Here is a 25,758-nt window from a genome sequence, read left to right on the forward strand (position 1 = left end):
CCACAGGCCTGCTTACCATGAAATGCACCTTTGAGATTGGTTAGCAGACTGTGCTTCAAGGACACTGAGTCATCAGAAAGTCCTTCCAAATGACACCTGAGGTATAGCTGCTGCTCTCCCCTTCAGTCACCCTTCCCCTACACAGTTCTTAGCAAGCAGTGAATCTAGAGAGAACTGTCCTCATTAACTAAATGTTTCTCCTCCAACAAGAGAACAGTAACAACCAACAAAGGCAGAATAAGAATATCCATCAGAAATAAAAGAAAAATGTGAATGAATATTTCTCCATGAGCTCAAGGAAATGAAAGAGAACATAATATCACCAAAATAGGAGCTCAAATGAGATAGATAAGGTTGTAAAATAAGGGACAATAACACAGCAGAAAAAAAGGAAAAATATGCTGCAAGGGCTTAGGAAAAAATGGAAAAGAAAGATCAAGACAGTGTAGAAATAAAGGCTTTTTCAGAGGCAGCTGTTGCAGTCTGGTTCCCTAGGAAGCAGACCCTGAGGTGGAAAGTAGCATTTGAGAGGAATGTCAGGAGGCTCTTGGGAATAACACTGTGGAAGCGATGGGAAGGCAACAGGTCTGGCAGGGGATAAACTGAGCTTTGAGCAGGTTTCTCAGTTTGGGTCCTTCAAGAAGCAGTTTCCAAAAGGGAGGAGACATGCAAGAGATTTATTAGAGGAAACAACTCTAATACTCTAAATAACTCAAATAGCTTCCCTTATTCAGACCGACATTCTGGTTTTCTTTAAAACATCCTCCAACCCCACGTGGACTCCTTAGCACTTGCTGGTACCTGTCACCCCAGTGCTGCAGCTTCCTGGGATATGGTCACCTTCCCCTCTTTCAGCCCAGCAATACCAGACTGGTTTGTATTGTGACTCTACCTGAGTGACTGGCCTGGAAGCCAGGAGGGGCGATGAGGTCAGGTCCTGAGGAAGGCATGAGGATTTCCTGGAGTAGAGAACCCTAAATCATCCTTAGCAAGGGGCAAATTCTGGCTCTCAACTGGCAGGAGAGAGACACTTCCACAGTCTCAGAGGTTCCAGTGAATCTGGAGAGTTGTTATTTTGGGAGGCATTCACCCAGATGGACCCATCCTACATGTCAGGGTTTATTCTCCCCTGTGCGTTGGCTTGGCTTTGGTGTCACAGTTCTACTTTGATTGGGAATTTAGCCTTACAGGGGGCTCTGAGGCTCTCACAGTTGAGGGCTGGCCCTGGTTCTCAGCTTTCTCTGCCCTTGTTCTGCAGTAGATGAGGACCTCCTCATACACAATGAAAGAAGCCTCTGCTTTCATGCTCAGCTTTGAGCTGCTAATTGATTTATCTTAGCTTTTCATTATCTTTCCCAAAGGTCAATCAACACAATTCTATTTTCCTTGTAGTTATTATTTTTCCCACTATTCTCAAACCCCTGATCTGTGTTAATTTGTTGTCTTCCTCCAGCCTACCACCAATGAGAACTCTAACGACTGCTTCTTCCTTATGCCGGAGTGTCTGTGTCCCACCCACACCAGTGAGAGGCTGCTCATTGCCAAGCAGGCAGGTCATAATCCAGAGGGAAATTCCATCCCAGCACCCACTTTTTTGGTTCACTTCTGATAGCAGATTGAGGTCCTTGGTAAGCAGACTCTGAGAAGGAAAGTTAGCTAGTAGGACATTTACTAGAGAGGGCTCTTGAGAGGAAGCCCTGTGGAGGGAGCTAAGGAAGCAAGACTGGGCAGAGGGCTATGAGCTGCATGCAGTTTCAGTGAAGGCTTCAGCTAATCCTACAGGGATCTCTGAACTGGGACGGCCTTCACAGCATCCTGAGCTGAAATGAGTGACCAGCTCTTTAATCCTCACATTAATCAGTCAGTGAATGTGACCTGTCCCTGGAAAGAGCTATAACCTTGGGCCAGGCAATTTCTTCAGATGGCAGCTGAATGCTGTCTTCCTACAGCACTTCCCAGGCTGAGGAATCTGTTACTCTGATCACTGATGTTTCAACAGAAAAATGGAGGCAGAATACATTGGAATGATGGCTTAACTGGGATGAGAGAACATAACTGGAAACATGTAATCTATACCCAGTGAAAAGATCCTTCTAGAATGAAAGTGAATAAGGACATCTCAGATTGAGAGAGTTGGCTGCCGAGAGATCTGCACTAACTATCTATATGGTACTTTTAGGTAAAGGAAAACAATGCCAGATGAAAATTCAAAGATTCCAGAAAGAATGAAGAGTAAGGAAAATGGAAAATATGTTGTAAAATATAAAATAACATTGATTTCATGAAGCAGAGGTTAAGAAGAAGAGTCTCACAAACAATGGGAAGACAAAGAAGTAAACCCCCCCAAAAAAGAAAGAAGGAAGCCTTAGAAAGACTGCTACTGGAAATAGAGGCAAATCAACTATCATATACTGAGTTCAAAGCAGTGCTTATAGGACAGCTCAATGAGCTCACTGAGAATTACCAAAAACCACAGGGAAACTAAAAAGAACTCACCGAAAACTACATCAACATGAAAACGGATGTAGAAACTATCAACAAAGGACAAGAGGAAATGAAGAATACAATTTCTGAACTGAAGAACACAGTACAAGGAATCAAAAGTATACTAGATGAAACAGAGGATCCAATCAGCAAGCTGGAACATAAGGTAGAAAAAACACCAAGATAGAGCAAGAAAAGGAAAAGAGATTCAGAAGAAGAAACAGATATTAAAGGAATTGCAAGACAACATGAAATGTACTAATGTCCATACAATAGGGATACCTGAAAGAGAAGAAAGAGAACAAGGGATAGAAAACCTGTAAGAAAAAGTAATGATGGAAAACTTCCCTAATTTGATGAGAGAAAAAGGCACACAAATCAAGGAAACACAGAAGGTCCCAATCAAAAGAAACACAAACAGGCCCACTTCAAGACACATCATAATTAAAATGGCAAAATTCCAAGACAAAGAAAGAATCTTAAAGGCAGCAAGGGAGAAACAGGAATAACATACAAGGGAGCCCTGATAAGGCTATCAGATGACTTCTCAAAGGAAATGCTCCAAGCCAGAAGAGAATTGCAAGGAATATTCCAAGTAATGAAAACCAGAGGCCTGCAAACAAGACTACTCTATCCAGCAAGACGCTCAATTAAAATGGAAGGCAAAAAAAGGAGCTTCCAAGACAAAAGAAGGCTGAAAGAATACACCTCCACCAAACCAGCACTGCAAGATACGCTAAAGGGACTGCTTGAAGAAAAGGAAGAAAAAGAGTGAGAGAAAGAGGAATACAGGTATGAAAAAATGGCAATGAATAAGTACCTATCAGTAGTAACCTTAAACATAAACGGATTAAATGCTCAAATCAGAAGACATACTATAGCTGAATGAATGAGAAAACATGACCCACACATATGCTGCCTACAAGAGACACATATGCTGCCTACCTCAGGACAAAAGACCAACGTAAACTGAAAGTGAAGGGCTGGAAACAAATATTCCAAGAAAATGGAAAGGAAAAAAAGCCAGAGTAGCAATACTCATATCAGACAAAATGGACTTCAAAAGAAGGGACATTAAATAGAGACCCAGAAGGTCACTTCATAATACTCAAGGGAAAAATCCATCAGGAAGACATAAACATGGTAAATATATATACATCCAACATAGGAGCACCCAAATACATAACGAAAATCTTGGAGGACTTCAAGAAAGATATTGACAGAAACACAATTATAGTAGGGGATTTCAAAACCCCACTGTCAAAAATCGATAGATCATCTTTCCAAACAAAATATCAACAAAGATATTGTGGCATTGAACAGTGTCCTTGATCAAGTGGATTTATCTGGTATATATAGAGCCGTTCATCCCAAAGAATCAAAATACACATTATTTTCAAATGCACATGGAACATTTTCAAAGATAGACCACATGATAGGACACAAAAAAAGCCTCAAGTAATTCAAGAAAATTTAAATCATATCAAGTATTTTCTCCTACCACAAGGGCCTGAAACAAAAAAACCAACCTCAAGGAAAAAATTCAAAAACACTCAAACTCATGGAGATTGAATAGCATGCTATTAAACAATGAATGGATCAAGAAAGAAATCAAAAAGGTTCTGGAAACAAATGAAAATGAACTTACAACAATCCAAAACTTATAGGACACAGCGATGGCAGTCCTGAGAGGGAAATTCATAGTGATAAAGGACTACCTAAAAAAGATAGAACATTTCAAATAAACAACCTACCCCTAAACCTACAGGAAGTGGAGGAAAAACAACAAAGACACCCAAGAGCAAGAGGAAGGAAGGAAATAACCAAGATCAGAACAGAATTAAAAAACATAGAGGCTAAAAGCACAGTTCTAAGGATCAATAAATCAAGGAACTGGTTCTTTGTAAACATAAGCAAAATCGACAAGCCTTTAAGCATGCCCATGAAGAAAAAAAATATAGAGGACCCAAATAAACAGAATCAGAAATGAAAGAGGAGAGATTACAACTGATAGCACAGAACTACAAAGGATTGTAAGAAATTACTATGAAGAACGATACAACGAGAAATTTGAAAACCTAGGTTAAGTGGACAAATTTCTAGAAAAATATAATCTTCCAAAATTAAATAAAGAAGAAGCAGAAAGCCTGATCAGACCAATAACTACCAATAAAATTGAAGCAGTAATCAAAAAACCATCACATACAAAAGCCATGGACAGGATAGATTCACAAGAGAATTCTACAAATCATTTAAGGAAGAGCTAACTCTATTCTTCACAGACTATTCCAAAAAATCCAAAATGATGGAAGACTCCCAAACTCTTTTTATGAAGCCAGCATAATCCTAATCCCAAAACCACATAAAGACATTACAAAGAAAAACTTCAGGTCAATATTGCTGATGAACATAGACACTAAAATCTTCAACAAAACATTGGCAAACCACATACAGCAATATATTAAAAAGATCATACACTATGATCAAGTGGGCCAGGGATGCAAGGATGGTACAATATTCCCAAGTCAATAAACATAATACATCACATAAGCAAAAGGAAAGACAAAAACGACATGATCATATCTGTAGGCGCAGAAAAAGCATTTGACCAAGTACAGCACCCATTTATGATTAAAACACTTAGCAAAGTGGGAATAAGAGAGAGCATTCCTCAACATAATAAAGCCTTTATATGAGAAACCTACAGCCAACATATACTCCCTGGGCAAAAATTAAAACCTTTCCCACTAAGATCAGGAAAAAGACAAGGATGTCTGCTTTCACCACTCCTGTTCAACATAGTAGTGGAAGTCCTCACCACAGAAATCACACAACAAAGAGAAATAAAAGGCATCAAAATTGGAAAGGTGGAAACAAAACTGTCATTGTGTGCAGATGACATGATGATGTACGCAGAAAATCCTATAGACTCCACCAAAAAACTATTCAATCTAATAAGTAAATTTGGCAAAACAGCAGGATAAAAAGTCAGTAGTCAGAAATCAAAGGCATTTTTGTATACCAACAATGAAACTGCAGAAACAGAAATCAGGAAAAAAAATCCCATTTGATATAGCAACAAGAAAAATAAAGTACCTAGGAATAAACCTAACCAAGGAGGTAAAAGACCTGTACTCAGAAAACTACACAACATTGAAGAAAGAAATTAAGGAAGACACAAACAAATGGAAGCATGTACCATGCGCATGGATTAGAAAAATTAACATCATCAAAATGGCCATACTACCCAAAGCGATTTATAGATTCAATACAATCCCTATTAAAGTACCCATGACATATTTCACAGATATACAACAAACATTTCAGAAATTCATATGGAACCATAAATAACCCTGAATAGCTGCAGCAATTGTGAGAAGGAAGAACAAAGCAGGAGGGATCACAATACCTGATATCAAAGTGTATTACAAGGCCTGGTAATGTCATAAAAACAGGCACATAGACCAATGGAACAGAACAGAGAGCCCAGAAATAAACCCAAGTCTCTATGGTAATTAATATTTGATAAAGAAGGCAGGAGCATAAAATGGAGCAAAAGCAGACTCTTCAACAAATGGTCTTGGGAGAGCTAGACAGCTATACTGAAATAAATGAAACTGGATCACCAACTTACACCCTACACACAAATATATTCAATGGGGATAAAGACTTAAATATAGTTGTGACACCATAAAAGTCCTCGAGGAAAACATTGGCAGGAAGATCTCAGACATTCCACGCAACAACATCCTCACAGACACGTCCCCTAAAGCAAGGGACATAAAGGAAAGAATAAACAAATGTGGACCTCATCAAATTAAAAAGCTTCTGCAGGGCTAAAGAAAACAGCATGAAAATGAAAAGAGAACCAACAGTATGGAAAAACATATTTGCCAAGGATACCTCAGACAAGGGCCTGATCTCCAAAATATAGAAAGAACTCACACGACTCCACTCCAGGAAGACAAAGAACCCAATTAAAAAATGGGCAAAGGACTTGAACAGACACTTCTCCAAGGAAGACATACAGAGGGCCCAGAGACATATGAAAAGATGCTCAGCATCACTAGCCATCAGAGAGCTGAAAATTAAAACCACAATGAGGTAGCATCTCACACCAGTCAGAGGGGCCAACATAAACAAATCCACAAACAAATGTTGGAGAGGATGAGGAGAAAAGGGAACCCTAGTGCACTGTTGGTGGGAATGCAGACTGGTGAGGCCACTGTGGAAAACAGTATGGAATTTCCTCAGAAAACTAAAAATGGAACTGCCCTTTGACCCAGCAATTCCGCTGCTAGGATTATACCCCAAGAACCCTGAAACAGCAATCCAAAAGAACCTATGCACCCCAATGTTCATAGCAGCACAACTGACAATAGCCAAGTACTGGAAGCAACCTAAGTGCACATCAGCAAACGAGTGGATCCAAAAACTATGGTACATTTACACAATGGAATTCTATGCAGCAGAGAGAAAGAAGGAGCTTATACCTTTTGCAATGGCATGGATGGAACTGGAGAGCATTATGCTAACTGAAATAAGCGAGAAGGTAAGGGACAAATACCATATGACCTCACCTTTAACTGGAACCTAATCAACAAAAGAGAAAAGCAAACAAAATATAACCAGAGACATTGAAATTATGAACAATGTAACAATAGCCAGAGGGGAGTCAGGGGGGTATAGTGGGGAGAGTGGTCTATAGGAGCTACTATAAAGGACACAAGGACAAAATCAAGGAGGAGTGTAGAGGTGTGGGAGGGAGGTGGTATTGGCTGGGGTGGGGTGGAGGGATGGGGAGAAAATGCAGATAATTGTAACTGAATAAAAATAAAATAAATAAAATAAATAATAAAAAAAGAACAAACTGACAGTAACCAGAGGGGATGTAGAAGGGGATAATGGTGGGGGGGATGGGTTTTCAGGAATATCTATAAAAGACACATGGACAAAACCAATGGGGGATGGGATCAGGGGTGGGAGGTGGGGATGGCTGCGGTAGGGAGAGGGGAGAGGGAAAAATGTGGACAACTGTACTTGAACAACAATAAAAAGTATATAACCATATAATTTAAATTCTTTAACCCAATTTTAAATAAAAATTCTAAAACCAAAAAAAATACAAATTTTGAATTATAAAACAATCACAAGTGTGTAAAGTATAGCATAAGAAATATAGTCAATAATATTGTAATAACTATATGTGATGTCAGATGGATACTAGGTTTATTGGGGTGATCATTTCATAACTTCTATCAATATCTAATCAATAGGTTATACACCTAAAACTAATATAATATTGAATGTCAACTGTAATTGAAAAAAAATTTTTAATGGAAAAAAAGGATGCTGCTTCTAAAAGTGTTCTTTTTCTGACGTAAGAAACTTGGGGGATAACCTCAACAGTGTCTGGCAATACAGTAGTTGATTGATTACTTTTTCATGAACAGATTGCCACCACCCTGGAGGCTGCAGTTTTTTCTCTAAAAGCATAGTTTTAAAAAATATTAATGTAAACCTGTATTTCTCATCTTTGCAAACCCTCATTTTTTTCTCTACAATATCATTTTTATTTTTGAGAGATGACTATCCTATCAGCCAAGATTTCACCAGAGAAAATAGCCAGTCCTTCTGAAAGCTTTCATCCTCAGTTCCAAGACAGGACCCCTCCACCTCAGAGAACAGGTGGCTGCCTGGCCAGGAGCCATAAGGAGTGAGGAAAAGAGCCTGTATCTGGAGTCCCAGCCTTCTCAAGGCCCTTGTGTTTATCACAACCTTGTAGCATTTGCACACACTACCACAGCTCCCGCCCTGCTGCCACTGCTCCCTTCCTAACCCTATAAGTAGCACCAAGGCTGGAGGTGGGGTGTGGTCTCTCTCACACTGATCCACCATTGGTGCACACTCCAATAATGTGAAAAAATGGCATGTCCACATCTGTGGAGAAAAAACACAACTCCAGGTGTTTTTCTTTTCTCCCAGAATATCACAAACACTTAAGCACTTCCCCAGCTTGGATCTCCTGTCTTACAACTGGCTTCACAAACAGGATATTCTGGAAAATACCCCTGTTGAGTGTCCCCAGTGTACTGTATGCTCAGTCAGGGAGACCCAGGGGGAACCCAGGGAATAGTGGGGGGAATCCTGAGAATGGTAAGGGGAATCCAAGAGAAGTCACTGGGAGGAATCACAGGATGATATACCAGTATTGGGGGAACACCCCCAACACTCCTGTGCACCTTATAGAATTTTTAAAGGCAGCAGAGGACCTGCCTTGGGTAACGGAAGAAGCCACTGAAGCAAAAGCAAAGCAGTTAGAGAAGGCAGTTAGAGAGACAGCAAGTAATTTAGAAAAATGAGGAGATAAGATTCTAAGTACCTCCTTGAAACTTTGTCTTTGCTTTAAATTTTATTCTTGTTTCTGTTTTGAAAGGAACAGCTCAGTCTTGATCTCAAATTCTTTTGCCAAAGGTCTAGTAAAAGAGGAAAGATCTGTAATGTGTAAGCATTCATGTAGCTACATCATATCAATTCTACTCATAAAGGATTTAAATTGATAGTTTAAAAAGGGAAAATTATTTCACTCCCCTCTCAGGCAGTAAAACTCAGGAAGAAAAGGGGAAAAATGAGTCTTTTAAATAACCTGAATTCTCCTTCTGGAGGAGCAGTCCTGGGAACAAGCCGAGCACTGATATCTCCCCTCCTCTTCTTCAGAATCTGCAAAGTTGTCAAGGACACTATGTAATGAAACAGTTTACTTTTGAGCACACTAAAGGAATACATTAATCACCAAGAATAAAAAATGTGAGTGTATTTGCCAATGGAAAAAAAGACTGTTTCTGAAAATTATGAAGTACATTCATAAATTTGTCAATCTAAAGAATGCTGAGTGGAGAACCAAGATGGCAGCGTAGGTAGACACACTGCGCCTCCTCGCACAACCAGAACTGACAGAGAATAGAACAGAAAGGGGGACCAACACCAAGGAAATAGAAAATAAACATTCATCCAGACTGGTAGGAGGGGCGGAGACGGGCACCGGGGTGGAGAGGACTCCAGTGGCTGTGGCAGGACTGAGACTGGCGGAGTGTGGGACAAATGGCGCAGGCAGTCTGAGCACTAGCAGACCCTGTGGCCCCACATTTGCACAGATAAACCCAGAGGGCTGGACTCAGAGTGGCGGAGAACGGGGCAGGCAGAGCAGCAGGTAGCACCCCGCGGCACCACATTCGCACACAGATAAACTGGACTAACGGCGGGGAGCGAAGCAGACCATGTAACCCAGGGCTCTAGCTCAGGGAAATAAAGCCTCAAACCTCTGATTGAAAACGCCCGTGGGGGTTGGGGCGGCAGCAGGAGAGACTCCCAGCCTCGCAGGAGAGGTTGTTGGAGAGACCCACAGGGGCCTAGAGTGTGCACAGGCCCACTTACTCGGGAACCAGCACCAGAGTGGCCCAGTTTGATTGTGGGTAGCAGAGTGAAAGATTGAAATCCGGAGGAGAGTGAGGCGGGCGCCATTGCTCCCACTCGGCCCCTCCCCCACGTACAGCATCACAGAGCTGCGACCAGCATTACCCCGCCCTGGTGAACACCTAAGGCTCCGCCCCTTAAAGTAACAGACACGCCAAGACAAAAAACAAACAAAAAAAAAATGGCCCAAATGATAGAACACTTCAAAGCTCCAGAAAAAATACAACTAAGCGACGAAGAGATAGCCAACCTATGGGATGCACAGTTCAAAGCACTGGTTATCAATATGCTCACAGACTTGGTTGAATCTATTCGAAAAACAGATGATAAAATGAAGCCTATGCTAAGAGAAACAAAGGGAAATGAACAGGGAACCAATAGTGATGAGAAGGAAACTGGGACTCAAATCAATGGTGTGGACCAGAAGGAAGAAACAAACATCCAACCAGAAAAGAATGAAGAAACAAGAACTTGGAAAAATGAGGAGAGGCTTAGGAACTTCCCGGACTCCTTGAAATGTTCGAACATCCGAATTATAGGGGTGCCAGAAGGAGAAGAGGAAGAACCAAAAATTGAAAACTTATTTGAACAAATAATGAAGGAGAACTTCCCTAATCTGGCAAAGGAAATAGACTTCCGGGAAGTCCAGGAAGCTCAGAGAGTCCCAAAGAAGCTGGACCCAAGGAGGAACACACCAAGGCACATCATAATTACATTACCCAAGATTAAACGCAAGGACCTACATCCAAGATTACTGTATCCAGCAAAGCTATCACTTAGAATGGAAGGGAAGATAAAGTGCTTCTCAGATAAGGTCAAGTTAAAGAAGTTCATCATCACCAAGCCCTTATTATATGAAATGTTAAAGGGAGTTACCTAAGAAAAAGAAGATCAAAAATAGGAACAGTAAAAATGACAGCAAACTCACAGTTATTAACGGCCACACATAAAACAAAAATGAGAGCAAACTAGGCAAACAACTAGAACATGAGGGTTGTCATTAAGGGAGTGGGAGGGGGAGAGGGGGGGAAAGGTACAGAGAATAAGTAGCATAGATGATAGGTGGAAAATAGACCGGGGGAGGGTAAAAATAGTGTAGGAAATGTAGAAGACAAAGAACTTATAAGTATGACCTATGGACATGAACTATAGGGGGGGAATGTGGGAGGGAGGGGGGTGGGCAGGATGGAGTGGAGTTGGGGGGGAATGGGACAACTGTAATAGCGTAATCAATAAATATATTTAAAAGAAAAAGAAAAAAAAGAATGCTGATTACTTCTAATTGTCACAAAAAATGGTACTTCTAATTAAGTTGGGAAAGAACATATGGTTTTGGTAATAAAAGATGTAAATTATGGCACTATATTTTGAAGGAAATAGAACTAAAAGTAAATTGTTCTAATTTCTGGATGCGTTCAAAGTTCAAACTAAAAGGGACTAGGAAAATTGCACAGGGTCTGTGGAAGTTGAAGAAGGATTGTGTAGAGGGAAGAAGCAAAAACAGAAGCAAAGGAGAAAATCTTGCACTTTCTCTATACAAATTACTAATTCAGATTATGTGTATAGTCTATGTATTCAGTCTTCATCTCTATGGCCTTTATATGATATGTGTTCATTCGTGTATTTCATGTGGTGTGTTTTCTGCCTCTGGATGGCATAACTAGGGTGTAGTACTTTATTGGCCTAAAGAAAGTATGGTAACAGACACTCCAAGACAAAAAAAAAAAAAAAAAAAAAAAAAAAAAAAAAAGGCCCAAATGACAGAACACTTCAAAGCTCCAGAAAAAATACTGGAAGGAAAAATACAGAGGAAGAGATAGCCAACCTATCAGATGCACAGTTAAAAACACTGGTTATCAAGACGCTCACAGAATTGGTTGAATTTGGTTGAAAACTAGATGAAAAAATGAAGGCTATGCTAAGAGAAACAAAGGAAAATGTACAGGGAACCAATAGTGATGTGAAAGAAACTGGGACTCAAATCAATGGTGTGGACCCGAAGGAAGAAAGAAACATCCAACCAGAAAAGAATGAAGAAACAAGAATTTGGAAAAATTAGGAGAGGCTTAGGAATCTCCAGGACATCTTCAAACGTTCCAACATCCGAATTATAGGGGTGCCAGAAGGAGAAGAGGAAGAACCAAAAATTGAAAACTTATTTGAACAAATAATGAAGGAGAACTTCCCTCATCTGGCAAAGGAAATAGACTTCCAGGAAGTCCAGGAAGCTCAGAGAGTCCCAAAGAAGCTGGACCCAAGGAGGAACACATCAAGGCACATCATAATTACATTACCCAGGATTAAGCAGAAGGAGAGAATCTTAGAAGCAGCAAGAGAAAAGGAGACAGTTACCTGCAAAGGAGTTCCCATAAGACTGTCAGCTGATTTCTCCAAAGAGACCTTACAGGCAAGAAGGGGCTGACAAGAAGTATTCCAAGTCATGAAAGGCAAGGACCTACATCCAAGATTGCTCTATCCAGCAAAGCTATCATTTAGAATGGAGGGAAGATAAAGTGCTTCTCAGATAAGGTCAAGTTAAAGGAGTTCATCATCACCAAGCCCTTATTGTATGAAATGTTAAAGGGACTTAACTAAGAAAAAGAAGATAAAAAATATGAACAGTAAAAATGACAGCAAACTCATAGTTATTAACAACCACACCTAAAACAAAAACAAAAGCAAACTAAGCCAACAACTAGAGCAGGAACAGAACCACAGAAATGGAGATCACATGGAGGGTTATCAATAGGGGAGTGGGAGAGGGAGAGAGGGGGGAAAGGTACAGAGAATAAGCAGCATAAATGATAGGTGGAAAATAGACAGGGGGGAGTAACAATAGTGTAGGAAATGTAGAAGCCAAAGAACTTATAAGTATGACCCATGGACATGAGCTATAGGGGGGGAATGTGGGAGGAAGGAGGTGGGCAGGATGGAGTTGAGTGAAGGGGTGGAAATGGGACAACTGTAACAGCATAATCAATAAATATATCAAAAAATAAAAATTAAAAATTAAAAAAAAGAAAGTATTGTTATATAAATTATGCAGGATCCTGCAGTCTGGATAATTTATTTGATGTGAAAATTCTTTTAAGTTTAATTAATGTCCTTTGAAGTTATTACCATAAAAGTGTTGGCTCAAAAAAAATTTATATTACACTCTTTTGGTTAAATTTGTTTGACATCCTTCCCAAAATTCAAAGTTTAAGAGAATTTTTAATTGACAAATGACTTAGAGTTACTCCAATGGGCCCCAGGAATACCTTGATGATTTGTTCTCTCTTCTTATAAAGGATAAGTTTTTGAACTAATTAGGCCCATTTAATATGCTTAAAGTACATAGGAAACTTTGTAATATAATTATGTTCTATTCATATACATGTCTTTATTATTAAAGTAGATACTCTAGAGATAATATAAATTCTGATATACTTTCATTTGTAGTTGTAATTGTAGTTGTTATCTTAAAATCTTAAGGAAAGCAAATTCCTTTCTCAATTCCATTATAATCCAAACTGTAACCATGTAATTTTAAGACTTTTTTTAATTTTAATTTTTTATTGTTATTCAATTACAGTTGTGTGCCTTTTCTCCCCTTCCCTCCCCCTACCCTGGCTGAACCCACCTCCCTCCCCGACCCCCACTATCCTCCCCGATTTTGTCCATGTGTCCTCTATAATAGTTCCTGCAATCCCCTTTTCCCACTGTCCCCACCTAACTCCCCCCTGGCCACTGCTAGACAATTCCCCCCTCAATGTCTCTGGTGCTATTTTGTTTGCTTTTTCTTTTGTTGATTATGTTCCAGTTAAAGGTGAGATCATATGGTATTTGTCCCTCACCGCCTGGCTTATTTCACTTAGCATAATGCTCTCCAGTTTCATCCATGCTGTTGCAAAGGGTATGAGCTCCTTCTTTCTCTCTGCTGTGTAGAATTCCATTGTGTAAATATACCATAGTTTTTGGATCCACTCGTTTGCTGATGGGCACTTAGGTTGCTTCCAACACTTCGCTATTGTAAATTGTGCTGCTATGAACATTGGGGTGCACAGATTCTTTTGGATTGGTGTTTCAGGGTTCTTAGGGTATAATCCCAGTAGCAGAATTGCTGGGTCAAAGGGCAGTTCCATTTTTAGTTTTCTGAGGAAATTCCATACTGTTTTCCACAGTGGCCTCACCAGTCTGCATTCCCACCAACAGTGCACTAGGGTTCCCTTTTCTCTGCATCCTCTCCAACATTTGTTTGTGGATTTGTTTATGTTGGCCACTCTGACTGGTGTGAGATGGTACCTCATTGTGGTTTTAAATTTGCATCTCTCTGATGGCTAGTGATGCTGAGCATCTTTTCATATGTCTCTGGGCCCTCTGTATGTCTTCCTTGGAGAAGTGTCTGTTCAAGTCCTTTGCCCATTTTTTAATTGGGTTGTTTGTCTTCCTGGAGTGGAGTCGTGTGAGTTCTTCATATATTTTGGAGATCAGGCCCTTGTCTGAGATATCATTACCAAATATGTTTTCGCATACTATTGGTTCTCATTGTAATTTAGTGCTGTTTCCTTTAGCCATGCAGAAGCTCTTTATTTTGATGAGGTCCCATTTGTTTATTCTTTCCATTATGTCCCTTGCTTTAGGGGATGTGTCTGTGAGGATGTTGCTGCGTGGAATGTCTGAGATTTTCCTGCCAATGTTTCCCTCTAGGACTTTTATGGTTTCATGACTTATATTTAAGTCTTTTATCCATCTTGAGGTTATTTTCGTGTATGGCGTAAGCTGGTGATCGAGTTTCACTTTTTTGCACGTAGCTGTCCAGATCTCCCAACACCATCTGTTGAAGAGGCTGTTTTTGCTCCATTTTATGCTTCTGCCTCCTTTGTCAAATATTAATTGACCATAGAGACTTGGGTTTATTTCTGGGCTCTCTATTCTGTTTCATTACTCTATGTGCCTGTTTTTATGCCAGTGGAAGGCTGTTTTGATTACAGTGGCCTTGTAATACAGTTTGATATCAGGTATTGTGATCCCTCCTGCTTGGTTCTTCTTTCTGAAAATTGCTGCAGCTATTCGGGGTCATTTATGGTTCCATATAAATTTCTGCAATGTTTGTTCTATATCTGTGAAATATGTCATGGGTACTGTAATAGGGATTGCATTGAATCTATAAATCACTTTGGGTAGTATGGCCATTGTGATGATGTTAATTCTTCCAATCCATGAGCATGGTACATGCCTCCATTTGTTTGTGTCTTCCTTCATTTCTTTCTTCAGTGTTGTGTAGTTTTCTGAGTACAGGTCTTTTACTTCCTTGGTTAGGTTTATTCCTAGGTACTTTATTTTCCTTGTTGCTATATCAAATGGGATTTTTTTTCCTGATTTCTGTTTCTGCAGTTTCATTGTTGGTGTACAGGAATTCCTTTGATTTCTGAGTATTGATTTTGTATCCAGCTGTTTTGCCAAATTCATTGATTAGGTTGAGTAGATTTTTGGTGGAGTCTGTAAGATATTCTATGTACACTATCACGTCATCTTCAAACAATGACAGTTTTGTTTCCTCCTTTCCAATTTGGATGCCTTTTATTTCTTTTTCTTGTCTGATTGCTGTTTCTGGGACTTCCAATACTATGTTGAATAGGAGTGGTGAGAGAGGGCATCCTTGTCTTGTTCCTTATCTTAGTGGGAAAGCTCTAAGTTTTTGTCCATTGAGTGTGATGTTGGCTGTAGGTCTCTCATATATGGCCTTTATTATGTTGAGGAATGCTCCCTTTATTCCCACTTTCCTGAGTGTTTTTATCAGAAATGGGTGCTGTATCTTATCAAATGCTTTTTCCACATCTATTGATATGATCATGTGATTTTTGTCTTTGTAGTTATTGATGTGATGTATTATATTTATTGATTTGCGAATATAGTACCATCCTTGCATCCCTGAGATGAATCCCACTTGGTCATGGTGGATGATCTTTTTAATGTATTGCTGGATGCAGTTTTCTAATAATTTGTTGAGAAATTTAGCGTCTATGTTCATCAGCAATATTGGCCTGAAGTTGTATTTCTTCGTTGTGTCTTTATCTGATTTTGGGATTAGGATGATGCTGGCTTCATAAAAAGAGTTTGGGAGTCTTCCATCAGTTTGGATTTTTTTGAATAGTCTGTGAAGGATAGGGGTTAGCTCTTCCTTAAATGCTTTCTAGAATTCTCCTGTGAAACCATCTGGTCCAGGGCTTTTGTTTGTTGGGAGTTTTTTGATGACTGCTTCAATTTCATCTGCTTTTATTGTTCTGTTCAGGTTTTCTGCTTCTTCTTCATTCAGTTTTGGAACATTCTCTTTTTCTAGAAATGTGTGCATTTCACCTAGGTTTTCAAATTTCTTAGCATACAGTTCTTTGTAGTAATTTCTTACAATCCTTTGTATTTCTGTGGTATCAGTTGTAATCTCTCCTCTTTCATTTCTGATTGTGTTTATTTGGATACTCTCTCTTTTCTTCTTGATGAGCCTACTTAAAGGCTTGTCGATTTTGTTTCTCTTTTCAAAGAACCAGCTCCTGGGTTCATTGATCCTTAGAATTGTGCTTTTAGTCTCTACGTCATTTAACTCTGCTCTGATCTTGGTTATTTCCTTCCTTCTGCTTACTCTGGGCTGTCTTTGTTGTTGTTCCTCCAGTTCTTGTAGGCATAGGGTTAGGTTGTTTGTTTGAACTGTTTATATCTTCTTAAGGTAGGCCTGTATTGCTATGAAGTTCCCTCTCAGGACTGCCTTTGCTGTGTCCCATAAGTTTTGGATTGTTGTGAGTTCATTTTCATTTGTTTCCAGAGTTTTTGATTTTTTCCCTGATCTCATTCTTGACCCATTCATTGTTTAATAGCATGCTATTCAGTCTCCATGTTTTTGAGTGTTTTGGGTTTTTTCTGTGGCGTTGGTTTCTAGCTTCAGTCCCTTGTGGTCAGAGAAAATGCTTGATATGATTTCAATTTTCTTGAATTTGTTGAGGCTTGCTTTGTGTCCTATCATGTGGTCTATCTTTGAAAAATATCCATGGACACTTGAAAAGAATGTGTATTTTGCTTCTTTGGGATGAAAGTCTCTATATATATCAGTTAAGTCCATTTCCTCTAGGGTATTGTTAAGTGACACAATATCCTTGTTGATCTTTTGTTTGGAAGACCTGTCCATTTTTGATAGTGGGGCGTTAAAGTCCCCTACTATAATTGTGTTGCTGTCAATATCTTTCTTGAAGTCCTCCAAGATTTTCTTTATGTATCTGGGTGCTCCTAAGTTGGGTGCATATATATTTACAATGTTTATGTCTTCTTGGTAGATTCTTCCTTTCAGTATTATGAAGTTACCTTCTGGGTCTCTCTTTATGGCCCTTCCTTGGAAGTCTATTTTGTCTGATATGAGTATTGCTACCCCTGCTTTTTTTTCCTGTCCGTTTGCTTGGAAAATTTGTTTCCAGCCCTTCACTTTCCGTCTGTTAATTCTTTTGTCCTGAGATGGGTCTCTTGTAGGCAGCATATGTGTGGGTCATGTTTTCTTATCCATTCAGATATTCTATGTCTTTTGATTGGAGCATATAATCCATTTACGTTTAAGGTTATTATCGATAGGTAGTTATTAATTGCCATTTTTTTCTACCTGTGTTCGTCTGTCTTTCTCTTTTCCTTCCTTTCCTTAAAGCAGTCCCTTTAGCATCTCTTGCAGAGCTGGTTTGGTGGAGGTGTATTCTTTTAGACCTCTTTTGTCTGGGAAAATCTTTATTGGCCTTCTATCTTGATTGAGATCCTTGCTGGGTAAAGTAGTCTTGGTTGCAGGCCTCTGGTTCTCATTACTTGGAATATATTTTGCTCTTCTCTTCTGGCTTGGAGTGTTTCCATTGAGAAGTCAGTTGCTAACTTTATTGGGGCTCCCTTGTATGTTACTTCCTGCTTCTCCCTTGCTGCCTTTAAGATCCTCTCTTTGTCTTGGAATTTTGCCATTTTAATTATGATGTGTCTTGCAGTGGGCCTCTTGGGGTTCCTCTTGCTTGGGACTCTCTGTGTTTTCTGGATTTGGGTGACTTTTTCTCCCATCAGATTAGGGAAATTTTCCATCATTACCTTTTCAAACAGGTTTTCTATCCCTTGCTCTTCTTCTTCTCCTTCTGGTATTCCTATTATACGGATAGTGTTACCTTTCATGTTGTCCTGCATTTCCCTTATTGCCTCTTCATTCTTTCTGAGCCTCTTTTCCTTTTCTTGCTCTTTCTGGCTGTTTTTTTCTACCCTGTCCTCCAGCCTGCTGATCAGATCTTCTGCTTCCTCAAGTCTGCTTTTCATTCCTTCTACTGTGTTCTTCAATTCAGAAATTATATACTTCATTTCCTCTTGGCTGTTGTTGATACTTTCTGTTTCCTTTTTCATGTTGATATAGTTTGCAGTGAGTTCACTGTAGTTTCCCTGTAGTTTCTGGTAGTTCTCTGTGATCTCAGTGAGCTCATTGAGCTTCCTGAAAACAATTGCTTTGAACTCAGTATCTGATAGTTGACTTGCCTCTTTTTCAGTTAGCATTCTTTCTGAGGCTTCCTCCTTTCCTTTCATTTGGGAATTGTTTCTTTGTCTTCTCATTGTTTGTGAGACTCTTCTTGTTAGCCTCTGCTTCTTAAATTGATCTATTCTGACTCCCTGGGTCTATGGTATGAACTTCTATGGTAGAATGCCAATGGGATTCAGTGGTGCTGTCTCCTTAATCTCCTGTTCTCACTGGTCTTGAGCAGACGTTTATGGGTGTAACACGGTCTAACTCTGGTCTTTTCAGCACTCCCGGTTTTATTGTCTCACCTGTGGGGAAAAGGGAAACCGGTAGGGGGAAAGAAGGAAAAGGAAATGAAGGGAATGAGGGAAAAAGGGGATAGAAAAGGAAAGGAAGGAAGGGAGTAGGAATAAAGAAAGATCGGAGGGAAGATAAGAAGGAATTTTTAACAAAAATTAAAACAACAGAATAAATAAAAGAAGGCAGGAAGAAGGAATAAAAAAAGAAAGAAGGACAGAAAGGAAGAAGGAATTCAGGGGGAAAGAAGAAAAGAAAAAAAAAAAAAGAAGTTCTTCTGCTGGCTTTAAACTGGTCAGGTTAGTTCTGCTGGTCATCCTGTGTTTTGAATGGGAGGGGGTAGTTGGAAGGATTGGTTTCACTTTTCTCCCTTTTGAGCCACACTCTTAGCTGTGGTTCAGCCTTCAGTCTAGTTCCTCCAGGTCCTTCTGCTCCCCACTAGGCCTTTAGTTCACCAGCTGTGCTGTCCTTGATTTGCACCAATTAGGGGCAACTAACATTCCCCCTTCTTGCTCTGTGCTGTCTTAGATGCTAGGGGCTCTAGGTGCTGCTATGGGGTAGTTCAGCCCCCTAGTGAGTTGAGTCTTTCCGGGGAATGCAGTCTCTCCTAGCCCTGCAGCTCCCCTCTGCTGGGCGTTGTGCCTTCCTCCTGGAGAGCCCGTAGGCCCTGCAGAGTTTTGTGCGCAGGGGCTACATAGCAGTTTTTTAGAACCAGTGCTTTTGGCTGTGGTCGCCTGCAGGTAGCCAGGCCTTTGATCGTGTAGTGTGGCTGCTCTCCGCTTTGGACTTGGGTTGGTTGCTGATCCCCTGCTTTGAGTCTGTGTGAAGGGGCAGCCAGCCACTGATCTGGTTGCACGCTCACCCAGGAGCTTTATGTCTGTGCTCCCAGGCAGCTGGGCCGCTTCTCAGGCTTCGCGCTCACCGGGGGTTTCAGGTGTGGGCCCCTAGACGCGTGCCAGCCGGGCTTCAGGTGAGCGCAGGAGCTGGTTTTCTGTGTTCACAGTCCAGGGGCTGAGGGGGGAGGGGCGCCAGAGGACGTGGCTGCTGCGGAGAGTTCTCTAACTAGCTACTATGTGCCTCTATTTTCTTTTCCTTTTTGAGAAAATCTTCCTATTCAAGCCCCCCTGGTCTAAAGAAGCACCTGGCTGCTCACACAGCCCAGCCTGGCTCTCTCCCAAGAATCCTGCAGCAGACCCTGGGCCTGGGCCGGGGCTTCAGTCGCCCTAGTCCCCTAGTGGTCCCAGGGATCTTTTTGTCCTTAAGCTCTCTTCTTACTGTCTGATCTTTCGATGTCCTCTATCTTTGGTCTCTGATCTTCATATATGCTGGAATATTGTTGGCTGTTCGCTCTGCTCCTCAGATCAGCTAGGTATTTCACTGTCATTGAGGGGAAGTGGACTCCACTCCCACCTATCTCTCCGCCATCTTCCAAGTCCCCCCAAATGTTCTGTTTCTTAAAGCAATTTGATAAATTATACTTTCATAAAAATATTGAGGCACTAATATCCCTCTGGAATTTGGAAACTCTTAATGAGTATTATTCTTTCCATAGCAATACGTTTGTTTGCCTAAATCCAATAGGAATATGATTTCTTCATAGCAGGATACATAAAGGCAGTTTCCAATTGTGATTTTATCAACCAAGTCTTTTTCTGGAATGTCATGATCAAAGGAGTCTTTCCTGGAATCTGGATGTTATCAGAAAGCTTTAAGTAATTAAGACTGCCTTTGAAGCCAATAAAATACCCATGGAGAAGTGGCATGGTACCTTACTTGGCCATGTGGTTCATGACAGTCTTTCCAGGTAAGGTGAGAAGGTTGCTTTCTGGAAAGATGACATGGAAAGAACCTCGAGACATTTTGGGGACCTTGAGACTTGAGAAACTCACCCAAATTTACAGGTACTGCAGGCAAAGCTTGGTGGCAACTGTGTGGCTTGGCTTCCCAGTCCTGAGGGGCTAATTAAAGCTCAATCTAGGAATTCCTTGTTATGTTCCACCAAAGTAGATTTTTAAAAATTCTTATTCAAGTACAGTTGTCTACATTTTCCCCCATCAAACCCCCCATCACACCCATCCCTGTCTCCCACCCTCAAACCTACCCCCTTTGGCTTTGTCCATGTGTCCTTTATACATGTTCCTTGATGGCCCTTCCCCTATTTTCCTCCATTCTCCCTCTCCCCTCTGGTTACTGTCAGTTTGTTCTTTATTTCAATGTCTCTATTTATATTTTGCTTGCTTATTTGTTTTGTCAGCAAAGTAGATTTTAAAAATCCTATGTGATCAATTTCTATTCCTGTGTGTTTATGCAAATAGGCCAAATTGAAACTAGATTTAATGGAATAAATGAATTGGTCTTGATTTGGCTCATTTGATAAAAATGAGAGTGATTTTAGGGAAAAAATGTTTCAATAAAATCTCTTACACATAATTATGGAAATTACACTCTAATTCAGTGAACTGAGAAATTTTATTTCTCACCTATGAACTAGACTGACCCCTGAATTTTTCTAGTTTTCTTTCCAGAGACATTTAAACTACAGACAAAGAGGATCTATCAGATAGTCACTGCTTAATTTCATCCAGCAAAAGCCTTGCGCTTGGAAGTCTTCTCATCTGACACTCCTGCAGACTCAGAAACTGGTTTATGATTTGCTTTGTTCATTAACCTTTGAGTTGTTTCTCTTTTCTTTTTTTTCAACTTGGCTGCATGGGGTAAATAAGTATTTTGGTGACCCCTAGTATATTAACTGTGGGATATAATACATTTGAGTATGACTGTCTTTAGATTTTAAAGACTAAGTTTGTATAAAATAAAATTTTTATTTTTTATTTTTTAAAGTATATCTTATTGATTATGCTATTACAGTTTTCCCAATTTTCCCCCTTTATCCCCCCTCTGCCCTGGACCCCTCAACTCTCCAGCATCCCCTGCTTAGCTCATGTCCACGGGTTGTACATATAAGTTCTTCGAATTCTCTGTTTCCTATACCATTTTTGACCTCTCCCTGTCTATTTTATGCCTGCCAATTATGCTTCTTCTTCCCTGTACCTTTTCCGCCTATACCTCCCCTCCCTCTCCCCACTGAAAACCCTCCATGTGATGTCCATTTCTCTGATTCTGTTCCTGATCTAGTTGTTTGCTTAGTATGTTTTCATTGTTTTTCTTTTTTTTTTTTTCGGTTCATTTGTTGATAGTTGTGAGTTTGTTGTCATTTTACTGTTCATAGCTTTTGATCTTCTTCAATTTCTTAGATAAGTCCCTTTAACATTTCACATAATAAAGAGTTTGGTGATGATGAACTCCTTTAACTTTACCTTATCTAGGAAGCACTTTATCTGCCCTTCCATTCTAAATGAGAGCTTTGCTGGATAGAGTAAACTTGGATGCATCCTTGCCTTTCGTGAATTCAAATACTTCTTTCCAGCCCCTTTTTGCCTAGTAGGTTTCTTTTGAGAAATCAGCTGATAGCCTTATGGGCATTCTTTTGTATGTAACTCTCTCCTTTCCTCTTGCTGCTTTTAAGATTCTCTCTTTTTCTACCTTTGCAACAGCATGGATGGAACTGGAGAGCATTATGCTAAGTGAAATAAGCCAGGCAGTGAGGGACAAATACCATATGATCTCACCTTTAACTGGAACATAATCAATAGAAGAAAAAAGGAAACAAAATATAACCAGAGACATTGAAGTTAAGAACAATCTAACAATGGTCAGGGGGTAGTGGGGAGGGGACAGTGAGGAGAGGGGATTATAGGAACTACCATGAAGGACACATGGACAAAATCAAGGGGGAGGGTGGAGGTGGGGGAGGGAGGGGGGTTCAACTGGGGTGGGGTGGAGGGATGGGGAGAAAAGGCACACAACTGTAATTGAATAACAATAAAAAATAAAATTATTTTTTAAAAAGATTCTCTCTTTTTCTTTAATCTTGGGTAACTTAATGATGATGTGCCTTGGTGTGTTCCTCTTTGGGTCCAACTTCTTTGGGACTCTCTGAGCTTTCTGGACTTCCTGGAAGTCTATTTCCTTCACCAGATTAGGGACATTCTCCTTCATTATTTTTCAAATAAGTTTTCAATTTCTTGCTGTTGTTCTCCTTCTGGCACCCCTGATTTAGATGTGGAAAGTTTAAAGTCATCCCAGAGGTTCCTAAGCCTTTCTTCATTTTTTTGAATTCTTGTTTCTTCACTCTGTTATGGTTTATTTCTTCCTTTTGTTCCAGATTGTTGATTTGAGTCCTGGTTTTCTTCCTGTCATTGTTGGTTCCCTGAATATTTTGCTTTATTTCACTTTGGGTATCTTTCATTTTTCAACCAAGCTCAATCAGTTCTGTGAGCATTTTGATTACCAGGGCTTTAAGCTCTCCACCAGATAGGTTGGCTATCTCTTCATCGCTTGGCTCTCTTTCTGGAGTTTTGCTCTGTTCTTTCATTTGGGTCCTGTTTCTTTGTCTTGGCCCACCTGTTAAGTTGTAAGGGGGCGGGGACTTAGGTACTCACCAGGGTAGGGCAACCCTCCTTGCTGCAATGAGGCACTGCCTGTGGGGTAGGGGCCAGAAAGGGAAAAATGCAGCTCTCCTACTTGGCTCTACCCCACTTTCCAACAATCTCTCGTGGGAGACTGGGAGTTTCTACCACCCCGGCAACCCCCGCTGTAGTCCACAGTCAGTGCTGAGTCTCAGCTTCCGATTCAGTCAGCCCCAAAGGTGTGGTCCGCTGCCTTGCTGCAGCCAGCCCCGCCCACACAGTCTGCCGCCTTTCTGTGGGTTCTCTCTGTCCACCCATCTTACCAGTCTAGTTGGTCTGGTTGGCTGTTTCTTATTTCCTTGGTTGTCAGAGTTCCATGCATTCTGATTTTCTGCCACTTCTGGTTATTTATTGATTTTAGTTTGGTTGTTATCCTCTTTTTGGTTGTGTGAGGAAGCGAAGGGTTTCTACCGATGCCTCTATCTCGACTGGAACTCTGTTTCTCTCTTCATGTCTGGTTGTTTATTTACACAGCATAGGCCTTACTTTAGAAGCTCATCTGCATAGCCACCTCCTGAAATGAGACTCAATGGTTTGGCTGAATGGGCTTGTGTCAGGATGAGATCATTGAATTGGATACAACCATTCAATATCAAGATGATGATGCTTTGGGGATTCCAGCCTATTCCTACTTTAGAAGAATCAGCTAATAGCCTCTATGTTCTAGCCTCAGATCCCATTCCTTTATCTCCCTTGCATCAGGCAGGGACCTGGTTTCTCTGTCAAAATCTTGGGGGTTACCTGGTTGGGTAAAACAGAAGTCATGTTCTCCTTGGCCTTTTCAGTGGCTGACTTTTTTCCTCCCTTTAGGGTGTAGCCTATACTGTATTTATGGCACATGGAGGCAATGTGCCAATGCTCTCACCACCCACAGACTCCTATCCAGAGGAGGTAATGTGAAGGTTGTGAGGTAGAGGTGCAATGTTGGAGTGGAGTGTGGGGTAGCTTATGACATGGTCCCGCCACCTCAGAGAATAGGTGGCTGCTTGGCCAGCAGCAATAAGGAGTGATGAAAACAGCCTGAATCTAGAGTCCCAGCCTTCTCAAGGCCCCTGTGTTTATTACAACCCCATAGCATTTGCAGATACTGCCACAGCTCCCTCCCTGCTGCCACTGCTCCCCCCCAACCCGATGCGTAGCACCAAGGCTGGAGGTGGGGTGTGTTCTCTCACCAATCCATTGCCATTAGTGCAGTCCCATGTAATGTGAGTAATAAATGCTATGTTCATATCTGCTTGTCCTCTGAGGGTTTTTTTTTTTCAGAATATCATGAACTCTTAAGCAGCTCCCTGGCTTGGAGTTCTTACATTATACTTCCCTACCGGTACTCATCAACAGGAGATGAATGATTGTGTGAGGAGAGTGAGAGTGAAAGGACTGACATCAACTGAGGAGGTTAGGCTTAACTTAGTGATACCCAGTCTCTCCGCATCCCCACATGCAGATAATTAATTCCCTTCAATGATTTTTCCATGACTTCTGTTCCTTTGTATTTAGTACTAATTTGTTCCACACTCCTGTGCAGGTCCCTGGATATGCTAGCCCAGATTTCCCAAAGATGGACCTTGAAATATTCTATTATTATAGCTCACTCTCCATATAAGCTATCCTGGCTAGTCCAACAGTTTTGCATGCATACAATAAAACTTTATTATTTATACAGGGCTTCAAACCTGGAAGCAATATAAAATCTTAGCCAGATGATATTTACTAGTTTTGCCTACTGAACTATTGGAGAGGAGGTAAAAGTATGGTGTCATATTGTTATAGTCATTGAGAATGCCAGAAAAGAAGGCCCTAAAGTTTTGAAAAGCAAATTGGGGTTCAAATTCCCTCATTGAGTACTGTATTCAGAGGCCCAAGGTACTTCCAGGTGAAATATATGACCATCTCATTTCTTAGCATGGCATTCAGTGAAAGATGGGGAGCATCACCTTTGGATACATAAGTCAATAATAAACTCAAAACTTCCCTTCGATATATAGGTTTAACATCCTTACACAAGAATTCATATCAGCCTTCTTACATGAGATCAAACTCTTCCTTCAAACAGAAGGAATGTAGTTTCTTTGATTTGAAAAAAGGATCCATAACTTTCTTTTTTCCATGGAAGGCTGCAGAGCAAGAAACAGCTGCTTCTATTTGGCTGCCCACTTTGTCTCCTCCCATTTTATGCCCTTACTTTCTTCAATTTGGTCTTTCCCAACTATGCTTCATAATTGTTGTCCTTCACATGAAGTAAAAGCTGGAAACTTCTTTTTTCCAACAGATGACCTAATAGCCCTTATCTGTTCTCTATCAAGGTTTTGTCTGACCCTGATTCTGGCTGGATCCTCTTCACCTAATTGTGTGCTTATTTGCCAATCAGCCCTGAAATTACAAATCTGAAAGTCTGTGTATAGGGTGAAACATGCATGGCAGTGTCTCATGCCTAGAGTCAAAAAGGAATGGGGTATTTCATTTATCTATATAGGACCTGAA

The sequence above is a fragment of the Desmodus rotundus genome, chromosome 1, assembly GCF_022682495.2.
Source record: "Desmodus rotundus isolate HL8 chromosome 1, HLdesRot8A.1, whole genome shotgun sequence".
NCBI lineage: Eukaryota > Metazoa > Chordata > Mammalia > Chiroptera > Phyllostomidae > Desmodus > Desmodus rotundus.